We start from the raw sequence: 19,961 nt of genomic DNA, 5'->3' as shown, positions 1-19,961 counted from the left end.
AGCAATGTGACTTTCTCTCCTGTACTGTATCTCTGTTTGGAGGCATACTGTTATGCCTATATAAATAATATAATTATTATATATTTAATTTGCAATTTAAATCTGTTGGCTTTTCCTGCAAAATAATCTAGCTTACATTCAAGTGATTAGTAATCTAGAATAACATAAAATAAATATTATAAGGAATTAATGCCTTCTATTGAATCCAATGTTCAGAAACTATATCCTCATGCATTTTAACCTAAAATGTCTTTTAAGAGAATATATTTAAATTTTATGTCTGAAAAACAGTTGTTGTTGTTTTTTTCTGTCACAAGTACAGTAAAATAACTTTTTGAACAGAAGAGAACCAAGTTATTTCAATGACTGCTCAATTCTTTCTTTTTGTCATGCTTCACTACTGACCTCTAATGAGCAGAAAGCATATTGCCTGAATTCCTTACTCCTTTATAAAAAAAGAAACGTGATATTAACACAAAATCTTTCTCACATGGGTTTATCCTTTCAGAATAAGTAGCAACACCTTCAAGAGCTGTTGGGTTAGGCTCCTGTGGTTTTTTTCTTAAGAAGCTGTTTTCCAGGGGAACACACAATACAAATGGTATTTTTTTAACCACTACAAGCTAGTAAGATTTCAAAGGTACTAGCAGACTAAAGCCAAATCTGCAAACAAAGGACATGACACTCAAAATTTGGAGTGCTCCTAAAATCAGACCTGAATATTTGTCAGAAGCAGCTTTGCAGGATATTGCAAAAATAGCACACCACTGAAATAGTCTCACATATCTCTCCCTCGGTATGTGCTTGACTAGCCAGGAATTTTGTTCCTAAGAAAAACTGTATATGGTATCAAGCACATGACGTTGAAAATCAAATTACATAGATTTCAGATGATTCACATATTTCCTGTTTATTTTAACTTAACATAAATTTTATTAATGTTTTAGCTGTTTGTCCCTCATTCTAGTTCATAATAGAGTTGTTGTTGTATAATTTGACAGTCTTGTAAAAATGTCTAGGTTAACAGCTCTGACAATTACAGCCCTTCCATCTTCAAACAGTCTATTAAGGTTATCATACTTTTTCACTATGCAACTATCTTCACATGATACTGAAAGAACCTTCATTCAAGGGTAAGAATAAAGCACAAATGTTCCCATGTCGCAAACAACTTCAAATACCCAGTGACTGACAATGTTGTCTAATTGTGGGAATTTCTCAAGGACTCTCACATCCTTTCATCTAGGGTGCCAGGAGAATTCCACTAGCTCTAGTCCTTTGCAGAGTCAGCTCAATACAAAATTTCTGTTTCTAGTGACCAAGGAATTTAATCCTCAGAAAAAATAAAGTATACCTGAAAACTGAGATAAGGTATTTCCTAAATTGCTGTCTTCATCTGTAACAATAGCAACATTCACAGGATTAATTAAAGAAAATTAAAAACAACACCACAAAACCCCCCAATCAAAATAATAATAATAATAATAATAATAAAAACCACAACCCCCAAAATGACACAAAAAAAGCCAACCAAACAAACAAAAATAGAGAAAGTTTGAACGGTTTCAGCTGCCATCAAAAAAAACCAAAGGAGGACACAGTATTTCCAAAAATAGACTGGTAATAATTAGTAAGAAAAGAAGCTGTTTTTCAGATAAGACAGGGAAACACCAGCACAAGTGAATAACAGGGTTCAGTTAAGTGATTTAAACTTCAAAAAAAATTACTGTGAAATGAGGGTAAAGTGGTATCCCCTCCCAGAGGGCTGAAGCCACAGTCCCTTTGGTTCAGCAACCCACAGCGAGCTTGACCAAAACCAGATGCTGTGTTAAGGGCTTTTTTGCAATAGCTAGGACAGAGCAGCTCTGCATGTCCTTTTTTGAAGTAACCAAACTCTGAACTGGAGAATGTATAAGTATTCTGCAGTATTATTCCAGAATTGCTATTAAGTCTTCATTTCACTATGTCACTGCATAGTAATTTCATTCTGTGGAGGAGTCCATAGGCAGTTTGAAACTCATGCATAGGACTGAGGATGGGTAAAAGTCACAGAAACATCAGAATGTTACTTATACCACTGGGAAAAAGGATAGACAACACTACAAAAAGACATGTATGAATAAGGTCTCTGCCCACACAGCACTGAGGACAGACACTGAAGAAGACTAGAGCCCTCTATTCACTTGCTGCTGCCTGTTTAGAAGAGGTAGGAAAACCTGGGTGGAGATTTTAATCAGAACCATCACTGAAATTAGTGCCTTCCAAGTAATGCTGCAGTGTTGAACTACATTACTGTACCAGTACACTTCTATTGCATGGTGTTACAGTCTGTACTTTAACAGCAAGGCATCACCTAATAATTAGGATACAAAGAGGATAATAATTTCTAACATATATATGAAAATAACAAAAAATAATTCTTCCCTTACTACAAATAACATCTCTGTCTGGAGAAAAATAAAACTTGCGTTACAGTGTTTTGACATTTTTCTGAACAGATTGTGAAAAACAAAACAGTTAATTCCCCCCCTTTTTTGGAGCCTGTTTAATAGCAATGCATTTTTATGCATTTCTCCACAGCTCCACATTTTGCCAGCAGCCAACGTGAATATTTATGTTAACCAATCATAAAGGCTTTCATAATCAATAGATCAAAAAGCTCTTGATCCACAGTCTTGAGAAAGATACTTTTGTTTTCCAAAATAAACAACAGTTCAACTTAGTCTTATTATTAAAAATGTAAGCAGTGCTATGTAGGTGTCCTAAAATGTAAATACACATTCAGCTAGAATAAATAGGACTTAATTGTTGCCACAGAGTCAAAAGACAGGCTAATTTACTGGGAAGTGACTCAGTGAGATGCTTGTGTGTAGATGAGATGTTAAAATTCTTTGGAGGGAAGAAATAAAAGTGATAGATTAAACACTGTTTTGTATTACATATAGATTTTTATTGCAGGATGATGGGTAATGCACCTGTCAATGCAAACACAACTTCTGGATTGCAATGTCTGCCCCATGAAGAATACAAGAGGTCTGCGGAAGCTCTTAGTTACATACCTCAGTTCAAACTGCCTCATGTTATTAGTTCCGGGAACTGCAACCGCTAATCACATAAAGGAGAATTTCACCCCAGGACAAAGTTATAGGGTGCAACAGTGTCAAAAGTCTCCTATATAGTGGGGTAGTATATCAGTCCCTAGAGAGGCTTTTGTGAAGCTCCTCTTCTGCCAGCCTGTAATAGAAACAAGTCAGTTTCCATTTCTAAGGTATGAAATCTGGATTTTTGGTTCATGCTTTTCCATTTAGTAGTCCTTAGTACAAATCCCAAAACACTGACAAAAAGGACTGCCATTAAACAAAACATAAATAAATCTGGAAACACTACTTCAGGAAAGGAGGTAGGTTAATGTTTAATAAAGAGCAGTGACAGAACATTCTTAAGATCAAATGAAAACGTAAGAAATTGTCTTAACTTGGAGAGTCAAAAGCTATCAGGTAAACTGACAAGTACCTTTCTCCCTGTTGCCAGTCCATGGACACAAGCAGCTCCACTCATCATCATCTCAGATATAACCTTCTGCCTTCTGACAAGAGTTGTTTTCTGACCTTTGAGTGTAATCAGCCCAGATCACCAAAGTCAGGCAAAATGAATTCAAACCTCTTCCTTTTTTTCTAAGCTCCAGGAAGTCCAAGAACATTTTCCATGTTTCTTGAAAGAACTATAGAGACAATACTTAAGTAGAAAACTGAACATATCAGCATAACATCTTTAGCAGCAACAGAAGTCCTCAGAAATCTGCTGTGGGCCAAGTTGTGCACACCAGGACTTGGGCATCTGAGCGTTGGCCTTCTGAGCCCCAGACAGCAGACAATTTGGCCACTCCTAGTAAAGAAGCCATTGTCAAAATCTGAACTGAAGTCTAGTACAACATCACTTGCCTCATAACAACTTCTTTTCTTGCAAAAGCATTACTAACAGCCACAACTGGAAAGAAGAAAAAGCATATCTAACACAAATGTTCAGTATGTTATAATTTATTTATCTAATTATTTTATTTTTGTCTTCTTTAGTGTTGATATATTCTTGACAGATGAGTTACACAAACATTGATTTAAAAAAATTCATTTCTCTCATCAGATTGCATTTATCCAATTACCCACTAAAGCAGTTTGTAATGTGAATGCACATTTCTGACATGGCATTTCAAAGCAATGAACTGGAAAATGACACCTTGCCAAAATGGCACAATGACCTATCTGATACTAGAGTTGAAAGACCTCAAAAAAACAACCTACCCAAAAGCCAAACCAACCCTCAAACTAACCTCAGAAGTTTAAACCAGCTTTTGCCACTGTTTCCAAATCTAGTAAGGTGCCTTCAACTCAGCTTTCCCTAGAACAAAGTACTTTTATTCTTTACTGAATGCCGGTAAATTACAAGCCTCAAGAACATCCCACGAATTGTCCAAAATGTTTCTAGAGGAAGTCTAAAGAGCAGAACTCTGAGATGCATTCAAAGCCTACTGAAAACAACTTCCCAAATCATGCTATGCTGATGACTGCAGACAGACCTCAACAGGTCCTGACTGTGCTGAACATTGTGTGGGGCCAGCACGCCACACAGAAATCCAAGAATGATGAGTCAGATCCAGGCCATGAAGCAAAAAAGCTGCATTAGTGCAGCTCTGTGCCCCAGTTATTGTGCAGCAGCAGGAGTCAGAGCTCATTAGCTCAGGAACTGTGCTAAGCTCATTTATACACATGCTGTCTGTGCATGCTGAATAGTATTTGTGAAGCTACTAGGTCAGACTGCATCTCTGCACTTCACACAGCTTCTCACTAAGCAGATGTGCCCTCTGATACCAGCCAAGGTCTGAGGAAGTGCAAAATTATGCTCCAATCTAAACATCACATAGTTTTATGTCAGAAAAGAACCTAACCTTGCATCCCTGTGCATACAACAGCCCCATGTAAAACATTTCTACTAATACAAAACGTGACTACCACAGTAGTATATTTTTCACGTTTTTTTGGACAGTATAGGTAGTCAAAATAGTCTCTCAAAAAAGACTATTAGTCTCTCAAGAAGACATTTTCAATACAGTGGCTATGTGTGCAGGGATATGGTCAGGTATTACTGTACAGATCTTCTGTATCTATTACAGATTTTTCACATTCCCTTGTGAGATCTGAATTCGTATCTGTTATATTTTGACACAAAACCAGAGATCTTTCTTCAGTGCTTAGTTACACTGACAGTCAGCTAGGAATTGTTCTCCTTGTTCAACAGTCTTCTGAGTATTGCCTATAAGCTGTTCTCATAGGTCTGAGCAGACCCAAATCTCCGTGTTGCTACAATAACTGTCTTCCCAGAGTTGCTCTTTGTTTATACAGGTGATATGGTCATGCAACACAAGTCTAGCCTATCCCACTCCTATTGGGATTGCATGCTCTTTGTAACGTTGTTGTGTCACATCTTACACAACAATCTGCTCTGTACCTTCAAGGGGAAGAAACACAAGATATACCAGAAGCTCAGTGAAAGTCTGTGCCCTTCATGATCAAGGTACTCCAATCCCTATGCAAGAGAGATCAAAAAACTTTTTCCCAGACATTTCTTCATCTATCTCAGTCACACAACAGCTATTAAAAAATACAAGCAAGATACATAGATTAACAAAAGATATATAAATATCGTTCATACAAGCTCTAGAACAATAAAGATGAAATGCAATCTGCTAGAGGTTCTCTTTTTGAAGTAAAAAGACTGGAGTCCCCACTTCCCTCTCAGAATTGTGCTTCTGGATTTGAGATGCTAAACCACCTCCCTGTTCACCTTATCTGTACACACAAATCCTGAGAACCTTTGTGAGCATGGACCAAAACATTTGCCTGACAAGCACCTGTGACTTTAATCACTCAGTCGCTCCAGTGACTTTATCAAAGTTGTAGGTGAACCATGTTGTTGTAGGCAGCGTCATCTGAAGTGCCTTGAGCAGCCAGGCTTTCATCTAAAAGCAGTACAGCCACACCTTCACTATCCACACCTACCAGTTTGGCTCAGCTAGACGATCTCTGTATTCCCTGGCCATTGATATTTTCTCCTTTCCCAATCATACCTTGCATTACAGTTTGCTAGGATAGCTTGTCTATGAATCACATTTACTATGTTTCTGCCTTATCCAGCTCCCGGCAAATGGAAAGCTGGTAGTACTTAAGAAAAAGAGGAGTGAGAAAAGAAGACAGACAATCATATTTTTATTAAATGTGCAGATTTATGAGCCATGCACTCAATAAAAGGAGCAAAATCTACTGTGTAACAGCAGTATGGTCATAACAGCATTCCTAATGCTACCCGGTTTACTGAGCTACAATTTAGCCACAAAAGGATTGTGCCCATGGGTCCACTGACTTACTATCCCAAGTTGGCTCTTTTTTCACATCTGTTTCAGTCCAGCTACATAGGTATCACACAGTTCTGCTCCAGTGTGCTCTGATGTGATTAATTTCTGTGAAGTGAACTCTGCCATTACTGCCTGGTTTGTGGTGTTCAGGTTTGTACTACCTGTTCAGGTAAGGGAAAGCACTGACTGCACTTCAGCACATCTATACTTCAGCCCACACCTTCTGCAAATCAGCCAAATCAGTGTTAACATCAGGCAACTACAACTCATTGCTGAGCCTAACAACTGAAGTCCTTTTTGTGCTGCAATGGCCACCACTGGTTCACTCTGGCCCCATGCCAGTCCAAGCCTAAAGGATCCCATGGACCAAAACATCCTTTAGACCCATGTACCACAGTTTCTGTCCTGCAGATGAAGTATTCAGAACAAGAATGCTAGACTGAACTGCTGCCATCGTGTTGCTCTTGTTTATTCAGAGAGGCTTTCATGGTGTCTTGGATAGAACTCCATATACTTCCCTCAAAAGGACAGAAAAATTTTGGTTGGAAGGGAACTTTCGAGGTCATCCTGTCAAACTTAGTTACCATTCTCAATTCACAACTTGCTGTCAGTTAAGTTAGAATGACTCTCTAGCCCTAAAACAAAGCACACAATTGGTTATTTGTCCTGTCATTTGTACAAAATATTAACCTATCCAGAACATCTAAAGCAGAAGGTGTGGAAATAGGAACGAATAACACAACCATTTATGAAATTATGTTAGATACAGTAGGTTGTTCCCCTTTGCCTTTGGTGCCAAACAGCTAATATTCCCTCCCAGCTCTGATGTCACTGTCTAACAGGGTTAAACACGTTAATATACAAGCCTACTGAAAACATTTAGAATTGTTCTGGTTACTTCAGTTTTTAAAAAAGTCAATGCTCAATGAGAGCAAAGACCAAAAATAAAGCCAGTGGAATATCAAGATTTTTCTACAGTAAAAAATAATTAACAGTAGAATTATTCTATTTGAGGGAAAAAAATAAATAAATTATACTTTCAGGAAAAAAAAAATAATAAAAAAATGAGGTTCATGATGAAAACAGACTCGCTCAAGGGGCTGTATTAGTTGGCAACTCCAGAACAGTCAATTGCTGAGCCAGCTTAAAGTAATATGAGCTACTCCAGGGTCACATGTCAGGGCATAACCTGATCACCTAGAAAGATTAGAAAGGAACGTTCCTCACATGTGTAGTCCTGAGCAGCTGGCTCTGTGTATCAAGGATCTTGATGCTTGCTTTTTAACCTTTTCATTGAGTAGTTAATCAGCACTTCTAAATTAGGTATACAACAGAACTGACTATTTATACCAAATCCTTTTTCCTTATTTTTTTTTACCTTTATAGGCTTCTTTCTCAAACAATAACAGCCCTATTATATACCTCAAAATGTAGATGCGTTCCAAGGTAATTTCATTTACATTAAATGTTTTACTGTTTACACCAGACTCTGTAACTAAGCACGTAAATAGCTTTACACTCAAGCAAATAAGCTCAGTTTCATGAAGTTACTCAAATATATATATAAAAAAATAAAGACTTTCTTTACTATAACTTGTGTGTATATACTTCTTACGTAATTTAATTGGATTTTACTTACTAGGTAACATGATTTAAAAACAATCCTTTAATGCTACAGGTATTACTGATGTTCTTTTAAAAGCTACTTGTAATAGATGGAGAAGATAATACACCTCAGACCAAATCAGAAAACTCAGTAACAACATAACATAAGCAGACCCTCCTACACTCCATAGCTTTCATATTTTCATTGGCAACCCTCCCTAAAAAGCCAGCTACTCACAATCATGGGGCTAAGCAGAAGGGCCAGCTTTGTAATCAGCCCAGGGTGCTCCTATATTTTACAGATCTTGGTAGGGAAAAGACAAAAGGAAGGTACTTCACCTGCCACTTTCCCTTCTTATCCTAATAATGCCATAAGTCAAGTTCCTCCTTTAAGAGTGCATGCTAGCATGGGATAGGAAACATTCCCAGAGATACCTTGGGATATGTATTTTTCTGTAGGCCAAAATGAATTCTTTATCATCAATTTAAAAATTGTGAAGATCTATGAGAAAATGTTTTTCAATAGTCTGTTCATAGAAAATGTTTAATACACAAAAATATATATACACATACATACTCACACACAAAATTACCACATACAAACACATACATTAGGATTACATACACAGAATGACAGAATAGTCCTGGTTGGAAAGGACCTCTGAGATCACTGAGTCCAACCAAAAGAAACAAACAAACAAAAACCAAACAACAAAGCAAACAAAAAACCACACACCATAAAACTCCACAACACCACAAAAAAAAAAACCCAAACAACCCACAAAACAAACCTACAATCTCAGCCACTAGAGCATGCCCTGAAGTTTCTCATCTATGTTTCTTGAATATATTCAAGGATGGTGACTGATTTCAGCCTAATCTATTATATACTGTACAAAATCAAAGATGGTATTTATATGCTACTCTTTGAATTATGTGAACAAAATAGCTATGAATAGCTAGAGAAAGAAATACTTTTTAAGACTGTCCTCTAAACAATGTTCTGCACTACTGACAACAAAGTGGTTGTGTCAGTGAAAGGTTTTCCTTCTTTTCCTTTTTCCTCAATAGAGTATTTTAAATCAAATTACACAGAGGACTTGAAATAAACAAACACATGTCCTGTTTTTGCAAGAGAAAGTAACCACAACTGATAGGTGAATCAATTTTGGTAGTGAAGAAGATGACACTTACAGCCAAGGAAACATTAAAATAAGAAAGAGCAGATTCCTCCAAACAGGTATAGTGCAGCTCTTACTACAGCACTAAAAAACACTGGAAATGCAGTGTTCCTTATTAGTAACACTGGTTCTACAAAGGCAAGCTCACATCCACTTAAGAGAAAAAGGTTACTGATATAGTTTAAGCATATCAGCTTTTTTGACAATTAATCTGTGCCAGCTCCGTGTCAACCAAGTAGATTAACTGTATCAGCAAGCTTTTTTCTTATTTAGCAGAAGAGTAGCTGTATTCTCTAGTAAAAGAAAATACTGATAAAATTAAGGCAAGAGGGCAGAGGAGGACTAAAGCAAGACCACAGAGTGGGCTGCATTGAAAGAAGATGTGAAGGTGGCAGTGGAGAAACTCAAATCCAAAATGCTGGGAATCATTAAGCATTTCACCACTGAAAGCAAAGTTTGCTATGTCTTAAGAGACCCCTCCATCACCGCATGATGCTGAGATGAAGCAAAGACAAAAGTGATCAGATCCCTCTGAAGAAAGACACTCCAAGCATCCAATTCTGTGTTGTTTTTCCCCATGGGACAAGAATGGAATGGTCTTCCAGGTGAAGATGCAAGCATCATTTCCCCTCTCTCAGAAATAAAACTTATGATCATTACCTGACAGAGACCAAGAACCTAAACCTTTCCTGATGAGATCCTTCAGCCCATTTCTGTCACTGCATTACAGTCATGCTTCTGTCCTCATGTATTCTCCATTAATCCAAGTGCAAATGAAAGCCTTCTATGAAGAGAAATAGCCTTAGCTAGTCTATACTTTGGTACTACAAGTGGAGGACCTACATAAAGAGGAAGTGAAAACAAGGACTCAACTCTGCTTGTGGGGCTAACCCACCACAGCTAGGCTGTTCTAATTTGTGATATGAAACTATGAGAAACACCATCAACTTCTGGAATAGGCAGACAAATACCCATCTTACCTTTTTGTCATAGCAATCTTTCCAGCAAGGTCACTGATAGGCCTGGTAGGTCTATTTGTCTAATGGAACATTAAATGATAATTAATAGTTTTGTGTGGAGTAACTAAACACAGTGCCATCGATCTAAGTTTCTCCCCAGCTTCACTGCATGTGAACTTGTCAGATGCCACTTCTTTGGCTCATGAACATACCATGTTTGCTGGCATCAGAATAATCTTGGGCATGAGTATATTCTACTTCATTTCTTAGTTCTTACCACCTGTTCTCCCCATGCAGAGCATAACTCCTCTTGGAGTTAGGAACTTTCTGCTCTCTTGTATTTCTCTGGTAACTTTCACATGATGCCCACATTCCAACTTACCCTTAGACTTTGTAAAAATGTAATTAAGAACAATTAAATCCATTTAGTAATACATATTCGGGATTGATATGGGTTGGAGCACATAAATTTTTGCTTGGATCCTGTTCACCTGCCTAAAGGTATAAAATTCCCTTAGTCTACTCTTACTGCCTTTCTTTGCCTATTTATTCCCTGCATCTCCATCCTTCTTCACTTCATCCCAAAGTCCATTAATAAAACATTTTGTTCCAAAAGGTTTACACACTGTTTTTCTAAATTCACATTCACGCTATTTTAGTAGCCAGTCATGAGTAAAGCAAACATGTTCTTGAAATAAGATACCTTCTTTTCAACATTAAGCTTAACACTTGACTAGTTCAGTTAATTTGTTGTGATAGGTATTGTAGGTTCATATTACCATCTTCGTGTACATCTGCATTTAAGTCTCACACTACAGTGTAACTGGATCTTCACAACATCACCTTCTACCTGCTGACAACAGATATTGGCACAATTTGTAAACAAGCTTATTACAAAGAAATTAATGGCCTGATAAAATCAGAAATACAAATAATTACTTCACAAGTGGGGGTCAGTGGAAATTTTACCACTAACAAAAAACTTCGAGTTTGCATTAGAAAAACACATAGTAAGAACTTGGAGGAAAAAGCATCAGAATTTTAAGTCCTTACACTAAAGGAACATTTAACAGTAATTTTTAATTAATCTCCACAGTAGAGTACATTCCAAAACAGCTAACAGAATTTGAAGGCTACAAACCTATGGCCAGAGACTTTACAGAAGTAAATCAGTAAGGTTTTAGTGAAAGTTAAAGTTGGTATGATCCAGGTCTCTGTGCCACTCGATACTATCTTGGAAATTACAGAAACCATGTTCATGAACTGCATGTAGGAAGCAGAGAAGCAACAACACAGGCCAGAGGTTTATCTTGGATGTTAGGAAGAATTTATTCACCAAAAGGGTTACCACCAGGCATTGGAACAGACTACCCAAGCACCATCCCTGAGGTATTTAAGAGTCACATAGACATAGTTCTTAGGGATACGGTTTAGTTAAGGACTTGTCAGCGTTAGGCTGGACTCTTGTGATCTTAAAGGTCTTTTCCAACCAAGGTAATTTTGTGATATTGCAGTAACATGTAAGAACAACAGGAATCATACAATCACAATAAAATATGAGAGTTCCCTCCCTTCAAGGAACTCACACTGTAAGCCAGTATAGAGGACCACAGACAGATGGTCACAGAGTACTAGGAAACAGTACCATCCTATTAATTACAGTGCACCAGTCCTTACCATGGGCTAGGGTGTTTTTTGTGGGCAAAAGAGTTTTAAGGCAGAATATGAAGAAGAAAGAGCGTGGAAGAAAGTATATCAGTGCTATTACACAATTTAACATCTGGTCAAATGAAGCCAACATTTTAACTGATGAGAAAAAACAACTTTAATCCTGATACCAAAAGTCAAATGTCATACAAGTAAGAGGGATCTGTCAGCTTGTGGATCTGGGACCCACACATGCTCTGAATGCCAGTTTTCAATTCTTGACTATATAATACATAGAACTTGGCACCCTGCCTCCTTTCCATGCAAAGCAAGGGAAGTGATGTTGAAAGCCTTTGAAAACGACGTAACTTCAGTCTGTGTAATGTTCATAGATCCTGCCTGAAGGGCTTTTATTTTTTTATTTTTTTTTAACTTGCTGTTTTAAATGTCAGTCTTCCTGGATTTAGTCTTAAACTTGATCTGCTTGACTAAGCAGATGAAAAAAGCAGCACTCAAGACAACTCATTTTCCATGTTTATGAAACAGAAAACTTTTCATCAGGATGACGGCACAGTTCAACTGCAACGCAAACTCTCTCCTCATTATCTACAGAATACACTATCAGGACGACCACACCCACAGAATACTCAAATTGTAAGATGAATTATTAATATTTGCTCCCCAGAGGAAGGCATTTCCTTATACCTGCCAGATGGAACGGACAGGTGGCAACTCAACCTTCTGCAAACAGGCTCTTAACAAACACACGCATTCCAGCTTGCTGATCCCCACCCATAATATTTTCAATATTTACATATTTAATCATAGCAAATATTAATTACATGCATTTAGTCAAAGATGGTGCTTCCAGTTTGTCTGCAAATTTCAGAGGAGGCAATAAATGTCCTCTCTGGAAATACTATTACAGAAAATAACATACAAATAAAGCACTTATTTTTTTAATTTATTTTTTCTCTTCCTCTCCACAGAAAAGGTCCCTGCTCTGCCTGCTTTGGCTGTGCCTCATCAACCAAAAGAAATCACATATTTCTGTGTCACATTATTATTATTTTGATTACCAAATACGTATCCTCATTCTCTCACTGATGGGAGTCCATATTGATAATAGAGTAAATGTATATATTGCTGCACTGAATGTTCAGTACAGTACAAGTGATTTTTTTGTTAGGCTGCACCTGAACAAGAGTTTGCATGCCTAGCCACTTAAAATAAATGAAACAATTGTTATTTTAATTTGAAGTGTGGCAAGAAATTGGGATTTGCTCAAGCAATGAGGTACAAATCTTATCAGTCTAGTATAATTTTTAACAATTTTAATAGAAACTTGTGAAACTATTACAGTGAAATACACAGAATTAAAAAGCAAAGAAATAACAAAGAACCCCCAAAACAACCCCAAGCATAACAAACAAAACAAGAACAAGCCACAAAAACCCCTCAAAAAGTCCAAACAAACCTAACAGTGTTTGAAGTGTTCTGCTCCAGAAGGTGGGAAACACACACCTGTGGGAAATCAAAGCAGAGCTAATGGAAGCATACAGCTGGCAAAAAAAACACTGCAGAACATTTTAACAATTCACAGCCTAAAACAGAATTATGCAGATACACTATTTACAGTTATGGTCAAAAAACTAACCAGACAGAAAACATGCAGGAGAATACTCATAATCTATTTCTGGATTACTGTGTCCCATTCTGAAATCCTCAACACTAGAGGACAAAGAGCTCTTGGAGCAATTCCAGAGAATGGCCAGGAAGATGATCAGAGGGCTGGAGCACCTCCCCTACGAAGACAGGCTGAGAGAGCTGGGGTTATTCAGCTTGGCGAGGAGAAAGCTCTGGGGAGGCCTCATAGCGGCCTTCCAGTACCTGAAGGGGCCTGCAGGAAAGCTGGGGAGGGGCTTTTTACCAGGGTGTGTGGTGATAGGGTAAGGGATAATGGTTTTTAGCTGAAAGAGGGAAGATTTAAGTTAGATATTAGGAAGAAATTCTTTAGTGTAAGGATGGTGAGACACTGGAACAGGTTGACCAGGGAGGTTGTGGATGCCCCCTCCCTGGAAGTGTTCAAGGCCAGGTTGGATGGGGCTTGGAGCAACTTGGTCTAGTGGAAGGTGTCCCTGCCCATGCAGGGGGTTGGAACTACATGATCTTTAGGGTCCTTTTCAACCCAAACAATTCTATTATTCTATGATTCTATCTCAAATGACTAATGAAATACAGTAATACTCCACTCAGATCTGTACATGTCTTACTCATTTCATCAAGCTCCAAAGATTAATGAATAAAACACAGAATATTTTAATTATCTGATCAATTCTGGTTTACTGAAATAAGTAATTTTGAAGAGAATACTGCTCATTTTACTTGCTGCCCTGCCTCTGTATTACAGCCAGACAGAAACTAGCACCATGGAATTCCCAAGCAAGTGCTCTGTTCTGAAAAGGCCTCCTGCAGGGAAAGCTCTAGCACTTACAGAGTTCTTTTGTTTGCTTTGTTTTGTGGGTTTTTTTTAAACAATGCTAGCTATTCTTTACCTATTTCCTGTGGATACATACCTTCAGCTTTTAAATTATTTTAAATACAGCTAAGTGAAGCTTCTCCATTTTATTTCTGGAATGACTGAGTATGTAAAAGCCTCTGAAGGCTGCAGTACATTTCATATGTTAAATAAACTTGAGTGGAATTTATTTTTAACGGAAGATACAAAGTTCATTAGAGAGGATTCAGTTCTTTACTTTGCCAACAGGATGACTAATAAGCAAGTATGTGCTGGCCAACCATGCCAGAACACGGCAACCTTACAGCTCTGCACTAAGCAGACACTAACCACACGTTATCTAAACACCCCACTGGGATGATCACAACACTCAGTGGAAGATGGGAGGCTACTGAAGCCAAGGTGGAAGACAGTTTTGGGAAACAAAGGAAGCAAGTCTGCAGGAATTTAGGCATTGCATATTCTGCTTCTCCTTGGAAAATTTATTTTCTAACGTGCAAAATTCACAACAATATTATATTAGAAAGGTAAAGCGAGGCTAGTTCAGACACTGCATCTAGGATAAGCAGCTGTGGGTGGTGGCTGATTCAGTAAGAATATTCCAGATTGATTCTGGAAAGCTGCTAAGTCCCTTACAAGTATGTTCTATCAGGACAATCTAGTAAGTGCATTCTCCCCAGTGGGGACTGCTATTTCTCTTCATATCTGCACATTCTCCAAGTTTAAGAGCATCTTAATTGTGAACAATACAAGTCTTCCTTTTTTAAACAAATAAAACTTGAACTTGTGATCAGCGATTTTTGCGACCCAGAGAGTGCATTTAGTATTGCTACTTTTGCTGCAGCCTGTACATCAGTTTTACTAAATGCATTCATAGGCTAGAGACCATTTTGATGCTTTCTCACATTTTTGGTTAAAAAATTAAGTCTCTGGAAAAGAGCAGGCAATACACTGGCACAAAGTACCTTCTTCTTATCTCTCAGTAGCAGGTATGATGGCAAATGCTGGGATCGGCTCCTCCTCTTGCTGCCATTATAATGAGGATATTCTTTTTCTCACAGAGAATTGAAATAATACTGATCCTGGTCTGTGGTAGTCTGTATTTTGCATATTTGAGCTCCATCCATTCAATTCATCTGGAAGGTATGACCTCCAGTTTAAAGATCTCTCTGCTAGTTTCTGATTGTCCTTCTAAGAAAACGCACTAGAAGTAACAGTTGCGGGTGCACAAATAAATGTTTGCTCTTTTCTTCTGAGCCTCTCATGCTGTAGGAGACAAATTTACACATTCCTGTGCTGATGCATAGTGACATGACAAAAGGCCTCATTTAATTATAAATAATCTTCACAGTTTATGCAAAATATAATAACCAGATGTAAAATCTTGCTCCGAGATGTTCACTTCATTTTCAGTTGTAATTACACTCACAGAGATCAATTTAGTGGAATCAGACCTGGCAAAACCTGCAGTAACACCTGCAGCAGAACCCAAGCAATGCTGTAACAAATGCCAGACTACCAGGCCATACTACTGAGAGCAAGGCCAAGTACTATTTGAGTCACTCATTGGGGAGGTTGATACAAACCAGCTGAGAGCAAGAGAACAAGCTTTTGACCTAGACTTCATTTTACCTCAGTAATTTTAGACCAAACCTCACTTCAACTTTAGCTTTGCTGAACTAGACATGTTTCACCAGGTTCAAGTTCTTTGTGTCTCTTAGATTCTGGATATTTACATCCTTCCAAAGTGCTCTCCAAAAAATGACTGCTTTCCATTTGTCACTATCACCAATTATTCAGTTTATATAAAAACACACAAATCTACTAACAGGTGTCTATTGACATAAAAGAACTGATAAAACACAGAAGCAAATAAATAAATTAGAATTCTCCCTCAAGAATAACCACTCAAATACACCTTTCTTTACTGGTGATTCAATTAGGTTGAAGTGGAACACTACCACAGACAACACAGTTGTTTAGGTTTGGATAACTGAGAGACTCTCCACCTTCTCTTTTCTCCTCCTCTTCTCAAAATACCTGATCTGCTTTTCCATAAATGGCTAGTAAATTTTGGCTGACAAATGCAAATAGCTGGATGTTGATTCTCTATACCGCCTTGTAATCCAGAATAATAAATCCAGAATAAACCAGAAGGCTGAACAGCAGTTCAAGAATCCAGAAGACAAACACTAAAACCCGTTCATTACCCTTTTTGCCCTAAATTTACTCAAGGTACATTTTTAAACACAGTCTGCTGTTGGAAATATCTTTCCCAACTGGCTAGCAAGATACTTAGTTCATTCACCATGCATGAAAATGTATCACCTGGACAAAAAAACCCCAACCTTTAAAATTCAAAATGCCAACGTTTTTATTGAAAATCTTGGACTATCTTATAGATTTTAACATAATATTTTTATTATATCCTGAGAATTCCTTATTTCTTTTCATTACAAAGCACTGCAATCATAAATAAAATTAATTTTCTACTCACGTTGGAGAATGGGCTTTACCTTATCAATCAACTGAAAATCATTTCTTTATGAGAAATGTATGTAATCTAATGGGCAGCTGTGATTCAGTTAGAATGATCAACATAAAAATATCACAGCTCAGGAGCACCAATAGTATAAGTTTAAGCCCTGTAAGCCTTCAATCATTCTTTATACATTTTTCATACAAGACATTGCATGGCCTATTAGCAGAAAATGGATGACTTTATGAAAAATTTGGATAAAAACAGTGAATGGAAATATATTTGTCAATAGAACACAAAACTTAAACTCAGAAAACCATACCATTAAATTAGGCACAGGTGAAAGGGGATTTAAAATGGCTTATTCAGCTATAGCATAGGAAGCAAAAAATATAGGGCTAAATTCATGGTTACTTTGAGTAGATGTCACTCATTCTTTCACATTAATAATGCCTCTTTTACTCAGCATCTGTTTTCTCTGCTACAGACAGGCCATACATTTGCAGTTCTTTTAGAAACCAGGAGACTGCAGACCAAATCCTCTTCCTGTGTAATTGTTTCATTGCTGTTTCTGCATATAACCTTGGACATGCTTCTTTCAGTCAAACTGCAGAGTCCCTGTGCTATTGAATGAATCAGGCCAGAAAAACAGCTTTGACTGCATTAATGCAAAGGTATTTATGGAAACAAAATGCACAATAAAAATGTGCATTTATTTCCCAAGCAGGGCTCATTAATTGGTGGCATTCCTCTAATACAATGATTTATAGTATGTATATAATTTAAGTCCAGTTTAGCTATAGTCTCAACAGGCAGTCAATCAGGACAGTTTGGAGTTGGGGTAAATACAATTCTTGCCAAAAGGCAAGATTTTTTACTGTCTGTGAAAGCCTGATCCAAGTGGAAAGACTCCAACTGACTGCTGCGGGCTCTGTCTCATATCTCTTGCCTTTATTAGGGAACTTCTGGTTTTATTCCTCCTGTTTTTTTCTGGCTTTTATTCTTTGCCTTGCAAACTTGCTCTTTTCTCATTGTTACATTCTTTTTCTGCCCTTTTTCTTTTCCTCCTACAAACAAAAACATCTATATTTTTCTTTTTGTGGATTACTGAATACCCTTACAATATACCAAACATGTAGCTTTTAAACAATTGAGGTAAAACATTTCCAAGCCCATGCACATTCACCTACCCACATTTTCTTTTTTCTCCTTTATCTTTCCCAAAATGACATTTTAAAAATTTCCTTCCATGTTCATTACATTTCAGATCTGAAGGGATCGTCCTATCATTTATTGCAACAGTCACTCTACGAAATTTAAACCAAATTAAGCATGATTTTTTTCTACAATAAGTCACCCCAAGCTGTTCCAAGTGGCACAACATGGATCACACAGGCTGTGCCTAAACAGTCTTCAAGTGATCCCAGTAGGAAAACCATGCCTGCTGCTTTCTGCTAAGTTTACCTGAAATTCTGCTTAGTATAAAACCACACAATGGATCAGATTTTAAGTACATGATCAGAGCTAACAGGCAGAAATATAAGAAAAATATTCTCTGATTGCTAAAAGACAGTAGCCCCTCTTACATAACATTTTTCTTCATTTTAGAGTTATCTGTGGACTTGGAGGAAAAAAGTCTTCCTGCTGCTATAGGAGATGAACAGAAATGTGTGAATAACAAGACCATGCAGAAGGCTAGTGATCAGCACAAAGATACAACACTGCTATGACCATTTGTGCCTCTGTGTGTACATTTTAATTCTGCAAGAGAGTGTTCTTGGACAGAAGGGTAGGTAGGTTCCTAATACACCAAGTACAAAATGCTGGCAGCTGTGTGCCAATGAAAACATAAGGAATTTTGCAGTCCATTTATAGTAAAAAATGTTGTGTAGAGTAAATCATTAGCGATATCCTTCTAAGTGTCACTGCTCACCCAGTTGCTTCAATGTTCTTAATAATTAAACTGCCACTTCTCAGAGCATAGCTTCAGGAAACTGTACACCACATTAACCACAGAAAGTTCTTGTCTTACTTCACAGTAATTACCACTCGCAAGACTGTAGTCACACAGGCATTTATTTCATACTAATTATTATATTTTCAGTAATCCCAATTACAGATCATCAAGTTTTCCTGCTTCCTCTGGACTATTTGTTCCTTCCATTGCACTTCATGATTTGCTGAAATGCTAATAATTCATTTTGTTGGCTTTTCTGTGATAAATGGTACATTGTCATGAGTACATCTGCTCCTCCCTAGCAGCTTCTGAACTTGTTCAGCAGTTTCAGTCTCACTCGATAAAAGGAGAACATCCCAAAACAAATATTTGCACATAATGTGAAAATAAGTCTTTGGTAGAGTGCCAAAACCAAATGAAAAGTTTGGATACTCAACTGTACTAGGTACCAATTAATTCATGAGAGATATCTAGAAGTAGGCTTCATTAGTTTTCATATCCACAAAACTAGCTGTTTTTACCTCTTCCGGCTAAAGTACCCACACTGCCACACTATTACACGACCAAACACTTAAATTCAAATCTCATTCAAAATTGCCGATTAATGCTGTTCAGTACATGATTACTTTTTGCTGGCTTCATTGCGCTACTCAGTTCAGAGTGCCAGCCTTTGTTTTGGGAAAAGCCTTCACTCTCCATACATCATTTGCAAAGGCTCTGATTTCGAAAGCTGTGTGTTTTCACCTGAAACACCGTACTTATGGTCAGGACTCAAAGGCGGGCTTCGTTTTTGTTGTTTTTTTTTTTTGTTTCACAGCTTCACTTTTACGCCAAACCGCTGTTTAAGTCTCAATCCAAATCACTGAGCACTGAGAAGCATTCGGGATTCCTGGGAAGAGGCTCATTTTGTCACAACCTATCCTGAGCGTTTTTAAAGCCTTTCAAAAGCTCGTTTGAGGATTAATCTATTGACGAAACGTCCTTCAGACTCTCTTGCCACGTCGGTTGAAAAGGCCCTCTCTGAGAGGCTTCCAGGAGCCGCCTCCCGTCATGCGGACGTTTCCCTGGATGCCTGATGAACGCTGAGCACGTCTCCGTAGAAACAACCAGCCCCGCTCACTCAGCCTTCCCTCCCCGCTCCTCCCGCCCGGGGCGGGCCCTTCAGCCCGCCGGGAGCCCACCCGGGTCTCGGGGCAGCAAACACCCCCC

This window comes from Chaetura pelagica, unplaced genomic scaffold (genome assembly GCF_000747805.2).
Source record: "Chaetura pelagica isolate M959 unplaced genomic scaffold, ChaPel_1.0 scaffold83, whole genome shotgun sequence".
Classification (NCBI taxonomy): domain Eukaryota; kingdom Metazoa; phylum Chordata; class Aves; order Apodiformes; family Apodidae; genus Chaetura; species Chaetura pelagica.
Note: the sequence above shows the minus strand (reverse complement) of the source record.